General features: G+C 55.0%; 1 protein-coding gene across 1 annotated transcript in view; it reads right to left on the bottom strand.

The window, feature by feature from the left end:
* The window catches only part of BAHD1 (bromo adjacent homology domain containing 1), a 28,103-nt gene extending 24,662 nt beyond the window's left edge, over positions 1-3,441 (bottom strand). The window contains exons 1-2 of the mRNA XM_019644921.1: positions 3,177-3,441; positions 1,092-1,230 (exon numbers count right to left, since the gene is read on the bottom strand). The gene's annotated coding sequence lies outside the window, so the exon portion shown is untranslated. The remainder of the gene's footprint in view (positions 1-1,091; positions 1,231-3,176) is intronic.
* Positions 3,442-8,779: the final 5,338 nt, after the last annotated feature.

Below are 8,779 nucleotides of genomic sequence, written 5' to 3'. Positions count from 1 at the left end.
GACGGGCGGGGCAGGCAGCCGGACGGGCGGGCGGCGGGGGCCGGGCTCCGGGATCCGCTACGCCGCTCGCGGTTCCCCCACAAACTCCCCGAGAGCGGAGCCTCCGCCGCCCTCCTTCCTGCTTCCTCGTCCCCAGCCAATCAGCGGAGCGCCCCTCGTCCAGCTCCGCCAATCAGCCGCCCCGCCCTGCGCTGGCCCCGCCAGCCAATCCGGTTCGCGGCTCCCCCTCCCAGTCTCTGACCAATCAGAACCGTGGGTCGGTCGTCCCAACGCAGGGGGCAGCACGAGGCGGCTGGGGGAGGCGGTGCGGGGAGTGGTGGGGCTTGGGGGGAGGGGTATGGTGCCAAGGGTGGTGGCGGGGGGTGGTTTTCTTTGCCGGCTTCTTGGGTTTTCTCTCCGTCTGCAGAGCCTGAGCCCGTATCCCATGGTGACCCGACCCTGGAGCCCCAATTCCCCAGCTGCTCTACCCCCCCCCTCGAGAAATCTTATCTCGCCGCCGCCCTGGCCGTCACCCCCCTACATCCCTGTCCCCCTTCTCCTCCCTAGCACCTACTGGAGAAAACTGCGGGCTAAGAAACACCCCCACCCTCTCCAGCGACTGCTGCCCCCAGGGCAAAGCTTCGGGAAGACCAGACGAAAATCAAGCGAGGACAACCCCCCTTTCCTGCAGAAAGGGCCCCAGACTACAGCGAAAGGGCCCCGACTGCTGAGAAGCCCCTCCCGCCCTTGCCTCATCTTTCCGACTTCCCTGCCTGCCACGTCTCCTTTCCTTTCAAGCAAGGTCGGTCCTAGCTGGGTAACCCCTCACCCGCATCTCTTTTTCCTCTTTCCCCCCTTCACCTACCGCCCCCAACTCCAGCTCCCAATTCACCCTTCTCAGAAGCAGAGTGTGGAACCCTCATCCATTTCCAGCTGACAGCAGAGCCTGGTCTGTGAGTCCTTGACACCCACATACCCTCTTCCACCACCGCAGGGAACATCAGAGCTCTCCCCGGGAGCGTGCGGGGGGAGGGGGCGGCAGCCTGACAGCCCAGGCTGGACTCCCTCCCTCGCGTCCCCAAGCCAAGATGGGACCAAGCGTGGACACTTACCTGGCTTCCTGCTAGTCACCGAGTGCTGTGGCTCCGTCTCACACCCACAGACGTGCCTTTCCAAGCCCGAGCTTGCTCGCGGGGTCAGCGGGGTGGGTGGGCACAGCAGGCTGAGGTCACACGGAGGTGTGGGAGGTCCCTGTGAGGTGCAGGAAGGGACTGTGTCTTGGGCACCTTGTAACGCCAAGAGCCTGCATAGGGCTTTACTCTAACCAGCACTGGATGTGCATGCACATAGTAGGTTCTTGAGAAATGCTGAGTCCACCCCAGAACAAAGCCTCATTTCCGATTCAGGTGGGGGAGGAGAGCTTTGGGAGGTAAAGGAGCAGCAGCAAAAAGGGTAGTGTCAAGTCACCAGAGCGCTGGAAGCAGCCCAGGGAGGGGCTGGGCTGAGAACTGCCTCCACCAGAAAGAAGCACCTCCAGTGCTGGGGCTTCCTAGGTTGGCGGAGAAACCCAGTCTTGGAATTTAGCTGAGAGGCTCTTCCTGCACCCCACACACTGTCTAGCCTTTCCTAGATCTTAAGACTCAAGGACTCACACGTAGGCAGCCTTTTAAGACAATCAGGGCTGCTAGCCCCTATGGCTGGGAAATAAAACCCTAAAGGATGGTTCCCCATCTGCCTCTAGAGCTGTCAGGGGCCCCGGACAGTTTTAGGTGTGTTGAGGGACATGTTTAAAGGAGAGGGTCACCCAGCAGGGGAAGTGTGTGAATGGAAGCTAAAAAGCTTAGGCTGTGACAGGGAAACTCAAAGAGCCGTTTTAGGACAACTGCCCCTACTTCTCCCACCTCCCACCCTTCAGGAAAGCAAAATCCCCAAACCTATAAACATAGGACACTAAAGATCTTTCCCCTCCCTGACCTTCCTAGGACAAAGATTCCTAACAGTACCCCCATCATCACCAGGCCAGCACTACCCACACCTCACAAAATGCATCCTTCCCCCTGTCCCAGTCTGTCCCATGGGCTGATGTCCCCCACCCCTCATAAGAGACTGGTGGTAGAGGATCACAGCAGCAGTGGCCACTGGCAGCCTGGAGCCAAGACAGAAGAGGGGACAGGGCTCCTGTCAGCAGCTCAGCATGCATTGACCTTGGCTTCATGCCCACTAATGGGCAGGGATTGAGTTCAAAAGGGTCAGAAGAGAAATGTACCTAGTTACAGGAAAGGAGACCCAAGTGGCAGGTAGCCTGTGCCTAGGAAGTGGTCATAGGGTGTGGCTGGAGGACTGGACTTTCCCCCCAGCATCTAGGAGTGAAGATCCATCAGCCCTGGGTTGAGAGGGGTGTGGGGGAGAGAACTGTCTTTATATGGGGCCCTGGTGGGAGGGGAAAAAAGGGAACACTGGAGAGGAGGCAGAGTGGTCATGAGAGCCCATTCCAGCCCGCCCTGCTTGCCCTGCCTGGCAGCTGCAGGAATTCTACCCTCAGAGCCTCCTCCCCCATGTGGGTGGTTGTCTCCTTTGCCCCAGGAGGCTCTGAGTGGGCTAGGTTCTGGCTAAAGGCACTTGGTGTTCCTCCTATGCCAGCCCACTGATCTACCAGTTCCCCTCCCCCTTTGTTAAAGCTGGTCAACAAGCCAACAACAAAGAGGCCCTAGTTTGCACACCTTGCCTATCCTCCAAAAGACCTTTCCTCTCCTTCAATCGATTTTGAGACCTCTACAACCGGGCCACCTTCCTTCCCAGTCCAAAGCCTTCCACACTTGGAAAGGGCTCCACTTCTTCCTTCAGCTATTCTACTCTAACCTTTCCTGAGTGAGTGCTGCCCCACTCCACTCCACTCCACCCCACCAAGGCAGCTATGCCAATACCTGGGGCCCATCACCATTCCTCACTCTGGCACACCCTGCAGCCCAAAAGTCCCCCACTGAAAAGGGTTTGTGGCTGGGTCCAGAGAGAGGAATGGATCCATCAGGTCTCCAGGGTCACCCACTCCCTGCCTCCAGGCAAGGGCCTCTCTCTACCCAGGTGCCTCTAGACCCATCAGGAAGGGTTAACAGCCTCAGAGCAAAGAGGGAGATACAGAAAGGAAAACATACACGGCTACGAGAAAACACGCCGCACACCCCTCCCCCACTACCTACTACCAGACTGACAGCCCGGACAGACTGGCTGCTCCGTCATCTCCAGTTCGGCCATCAGGCACTTTCCCCACTGCCCGTCGTAGTCCCTGCAGACCGCCTGCCCTCGGTTCCAACCACCTTGCACCAGGCAGGGCACCCCAGCGGGGCAACGCCGTCCTTGGAATGGTTGGCAGTAACCACTTTCCCCTTCCTTCATTCTATGCCCTGGTCCCATCTTTCCAAGGTGTGGGGCAGCTGCTCCTTCGCCCCCTTAAAGTGCCTGAACTCTAGATCCCAGGAACACTTACTAAGCCACCTGGCCTCCCATCCCCACTGGACAAACGGAAGGGCACAGCTCCTTGGGGGAGGAACACCAGGGCACCAATTAAATGCGGCTGCAGCACTTGCCCCTCCCCCACCCTAGGAAGCCCCCGGGGGTGGGAAAATAACGAAAGCTGGACTTTTATAGTCCTTTTATCCGACCCACTCCTTCTTAAAGGGATCGGAACCCCCTCCTTAAAGGGATCTCCATAAATTATTTGCCCCCAGGTAAATGCAAGTGCAGACGTTTGCTTGTTCTCTACCTGCTGGGGCCCTTTCCGTAGGGATGGGGGAGGCAATAGTGCTCTTCTGGAACTCTGAACTAGAGGGGCAAGGCCCCTTCCTGCAACCAAGAAGCCAGCTGTTGAATGCCCAGTAAAGAACAGGACCTCTTCCTCCTCTAAAGACACCCACTGCCATAGCCTGGCGGGGAGGTCAAGGTGAGGCCAGGGCCTGTGTGGGCCCAGTATCTTCATAAGAAGGAACAAGGGGGACTTTGGGGAACACATGTTCATGGTGCAGTGTCCAAAACCCTATCTGTCCAGGGCTAGCCTCCAGATTGCTGGCCAGGGAAAGTCTTTGCGGGCTGCCGTTCCCGGAAAAAAAAAAAAGCTGTTTCTGCATTCTCCTTCTCTTTCTCCCAACTCCTGACTCTTACCCTGTTTGGGACCCCAGGCCTTCCCCTTGGGGTGCCCTCTGCCTCTTATCCCAGTTGCCTCCATACAGCCCCAACAATTGCTGACTACACCCCATTTAAGGCTCTTTTTTGCCCTGGTCGGCGTGTCCCTGGGGTCCGTCTCACCGCCCGCCCCCGCCCCCGCGCGCCCTCCGCCCCCCCCCCACCCAACCAAGGGGGTGGGGGATGGGCACACCTCGGCTCCCGGGAGCCCCGCAAAGCTGCATCCTCTCCCTCCAGTTTACTCGGCTCCTAGTCTCACCCTGCCCTTGGGGCTGCAGGGTTCGAGGAAGGGTGGGTGTGAATGGGGTGGAGGGGGGTCCGAGGGCACTCCAGACCGAGAGAGGGACAGTCGGAAGCAGGGACTCACTTAAGCCACCCCTTCTGCCCCTCCTCCCTTCGCCCGTGGAGGGTCGAGGCTGCCAAGGGAGGGCTTCCCGGGCGCTTGGGAACCCACCAACGCCCCCACCCCTGCCACTCCCTGGAGTAGAGTCTCCCCCAAGGACTGGAGCTCCGAGCCCAGTCCCCCCACCCCCCCTCCGGCAGCTGCTGCAGCCTCCGGCTGAGGTCAGGCTCCACCTCCTTTCTCCGGAGGGAGAAAGCGAGGGTTGTTTGTTGTTGGGGTGTGAGAGCGAGAAGGTTCGAGATCACCTGGCCCAGTGGGCTTGGGCCCCGGGAATGAGAGCTGGGGCGGGTGAGCTGGGGTAGGCAGGAGCCTACTGCAGAGGCTGAAGTGCTAAACTCACCCCAACCTCACTCCCACACCCGCGGGTTCCAAGAAGGCAGCCTCATCCGCTGCTTTAGTCCTTCCGTCCAACCGCCCACTCGGTGGTGTCCGCTGTCTATCCTATATAGAGTGGCCAAAATGCCCCAGGCGAAAGGGCTAGCCCATGGGTTACCACGAGGAAGAAGACTGTTTTCCTGCTCATAAGAAGCTTCCAGTCTGGGGCTAGGATGCGTTGGGGGCGGGGGGGGGGGGGGGAGCAGAGGGACAAGTAGGACAGAAAACAGCTTGATAAACAACTTCATGACAGCAACACGTAATGGCTGCTGAGGAAGCAAAGGGAAAAGTGCCAAGGTCTGCCCCTGGTGTGGGGCTAGAGTGAGTGAGGTGCAAGAATGTTCTGAGAAGGGGCTGAGGCGCCAGTAGTAGTTATGAAGGAGCAGGCATTCTTCACGCAGACCTGCTATCCGTAGAAGGAAAGTTGAGGACATCCCAGGCAAGGATACTGGAGTTAGCAAAAGCAGAGCTGTGAAATAGGGTGTGAGGACAGAGATAAGAGTGGAGAGATGCCTGGGTGGCCCCAGGCTTTGTAAGTCCTGCCACGGATCTTCATCCCAAAGGCAGTGAGGGGCACTGGAGGATTTTAAGGGAAAGAAGGTCCTGGTCAGGTCTGTGTCTGACAGATCTGGGGAGGCAGTTGGGGGAGCAGCATGATGTGACTCATGCTGGGGGGATGTTGCACTTCCAATTTACATCGAGCGCTGGCTTTCCAAGGGGATATTTAACTTTGAGTCTATGCCTCCCTCCCAGGTCAGGGTTGGGCAAAAGGGGTCCTCCATTCCTCGGGAAGAGTCACTCTCAGTGCTGCTTCCACAACCAAGCAGGAGAGGGCCCAATGCATCCATCTCCTCCCTCACCCCTCTAGGCAGTCCTGCCTCCCAGAATCAACACAACAATAAAGAAGGCAAATATGGGGACTGGCTTCCCCCTCTAAATGCTCTTTCCCCATCCGACTTGTTACTAGAATTCTCAGGCAGTGGATGCTACTGATAAAAACCATATAGAGATGCTAGCAAACATCTCTCACCGGGGTCCTGGGGCTGACATCAGGCTGAGCACTTGACATTTGGGAGCCTGGTCTTGTCCTCGCCCCAATCCCAAGAGATAGACACAATTACTGTCACCATTTCATAGATTAGGAAACCGAGGTTTAGAACAGTTGGTTAATGCCTGCCCCAAGGCACACAGGTAAGGCTTATACCCTGTTCTGCCTGACTCTCAGGTCAGAGTTGGACCCCCTAGCCCCAACCCACAGCACTGCCTTCTACAAGCCCAGAAAGTCTTGCCCCACGTACCTGCCCCTCCAGACCACGGCCATAGTCAAGTAGGACAGGGTTTGGGGGTGTCAGTGAAGCTTCATAGTATAGCCCTGCCATTTCCAGCACGACTTTTCTCAAGACATCTGGAAGCAAACTCTTTGGGGCTTTTCTTTGGGTTCCCAGAATAGGTGGCTCCTGTTCATGTTTGCTCTTGGAGCACCCTGGTCTCTACCTCCAGAATCCTCATCCAATGTCTCAAGCCTGTCTTTCTGGAAAGGTCTCTCGAAGCTCAGGTAAAGGTCTCGCAAAGCGAGGTCCACCTTGCTCCCTGATGCCCTGAATTCGTAGAGGCTCCACTGTCTCCTGCTACGCCTTCCTGACCATCTGCTTTGCTTGGGTCTCTGTGATGAGACTACAGACCCCTGGAGGGCAGGACTATGGCTTCAGCTTCCTCTTTATGGCTTATTGTGTGTCCAGCACATTCCTGTACCCAAGGAAGGACGGCATTCTAGGTCCCTCAGAACCTGGCCCAGGACACATAGTCCTTTACCTCGCCCCTTCCACAGATCCATTCAGGTGTCGCAAATAGCAACTTTTGAGCAGAATTCAGCAGGCAGACAAGTTCTGTTTTGATATGTACTTATCTCACAGGGCTTTCAAAAAGATTAAAATTAGGAGCCAATGCTAAATTTTTTGGAAGTTTAAAATAAAAATCCAGATTTCCAGTTTCTCTTGAAAAATCAGAAAACCTTTACTTGGCACCTTACAGGCTGGTGCCAAGTAACAAATGTCTTCTTTATGAGGAAGGCATAATTTAGTTTGCCATGGTCCCACCTTGCCCTCTTCAGGCATTTATGAGACCTGACTGACCCCTGAAGGTTTTCAAGTTTCTGATCCTTGTATGTGACCACAGAGATCAGAATGGGTGTCATGGTCCAGACCTTTAGAGTGTCTGCCTCCCTTAGACCTACTTGGAGAGCTTTGTTACATTCTCACAGCCCACCTCTAATACAGTGCCTTTATTATTGCCCTGGCTTGCAGATGTTTACTGAGCACTCTCCAAGATCCATCGACCCAGGCTGGCGATGAAAAGGGAAATCAAATGTGGTCCAGCATCTGGGCTCTACTAGGTGACTATTCCTGAGAACATGCAAATAGTAGGTGGCTAATAATATTTGATGAACTGAATAGTAAATGATTGGTAAATAGCAACTGAATTAATTAACGGTGAAGGGAGGATAGTTCCAAGAAGCATAAAACGCCTGTGATAATCTCAATATGGGTCACTTAGGACCTCAGCTTCCTCTGGGTCACTGCTATCAGGACACTTGTCTGCTCGAATATCCAACAGGAGTATGTTAAAGGGGGCTCCCTCTCTGAGGAACCCTGGGTATACCCACTGCCGTTCCTTGAACCCAGACCTGCAGACTCCTGGGATGATGGGGACACCAGATCTGGAGTGGGCAGTGTCTTCCAAAACCAGGGGTCTTACAGAAGGCATGGGCACACACTCAAACACGTTTCTAATCCTCAGCAACGCTTTTAGGTAAATATTATTCTCAAATTTACAAACACATAAAGAAACTGAGACCTGGAGAATCTAAGTAACTGCTCCAGAACACACAGGCTTGAAGTAGCTCCATACCTTTACTTTTTTTAATATGGCAGTTAGCATAAAGGTTAAACAGAAGTCTAACCCTTTGTAGTTCTAAAACCTTTACTCTTTCTAGATTTCTAGTGGTTAAAGAAGACAAACTCTGTAGCCAGTCTTCCTGAGTTGGAGTTCTGGCTCTAGAGCATCTTAACAGTGCATGACCCTTGGTAAATGACCCCCAAACATTAGTAATTATGAATCTACTTCATCATGTCCCCATGTAACCATGCCTGTAGTCTGCCCTGTTTCTGGTATCCAGTCCTGCAACCCATTTGCACTTCTGTCTCTCGTGTGGAGTCCCTACTATGTGGTATCCCTGGCTGTATTCTGTCCACCCAGCTGCAATGTGTCCCACTCTGGCCTTAGACAGGCTGGATGCCTCCCTTTGTTGGGTCTGGAAGAGGAGACAGCCTCCCTCCCCACGGCTTTCCCACTCTACCCTCCCAACACCAGGGGCTGTCTCTGTGACCCCAGCCATCTTCCTGTGCATTTGGAAAGATTTTCAGTGGCATCCCTAATCACAACCCCCAAGGTGGAGTGGCTCCATCTCCTACAGGCTTCCAGCCATAGCCACCAGCCTCTCTAGTCTTCGGAATCCAAGAGCAGAGGGAGAGAGTCACCTGTGGCTCTTTTGCCATTTTTCCCTCAACCCCAGTGAGCCCACAAGAGACAGGACTAGCCTCTCCCAGCAGAGACACCCCCTGGAGAGGTCCCCAAACTATATTCTGGACTACAAGTACTATGCTAACCAACCACAGCACCACTCACACTCAGTACTGTTCAGGCACCCATGGGATCTGGAAGATGATGCAGGTAACATTGCTTTTGACCTTTGGAAAGTTTCCACTCCACACAGCAGAGGAGAGACCCTCTGACACTGAAGGACCCAGCAAAGAGTATATAACCCAAGCAAGACTGGGCTAGACAATA

This window comes from Hipposideros armiger, unplaced genomic scaffold, assembly GCF_001890085.2.
Source record: "Hipposideros armiger isolate ML-2016 unplaced genomic scaffold, ASM189008v1 scaffold_92, whole genome shotgun sequence".
Classification (NCBI taxonomy): Eukaryota; Metazoa; Chordata; class Mammalia; order Chiroptera; family Hipposideridae; genus Hipposideros; species Hipposideros armiger.
The sequence above is the reverse complement of the archived record's forward strand: the minus strand, read 5'-3'. Positions and strand labels throughout refer to the sequence as shown.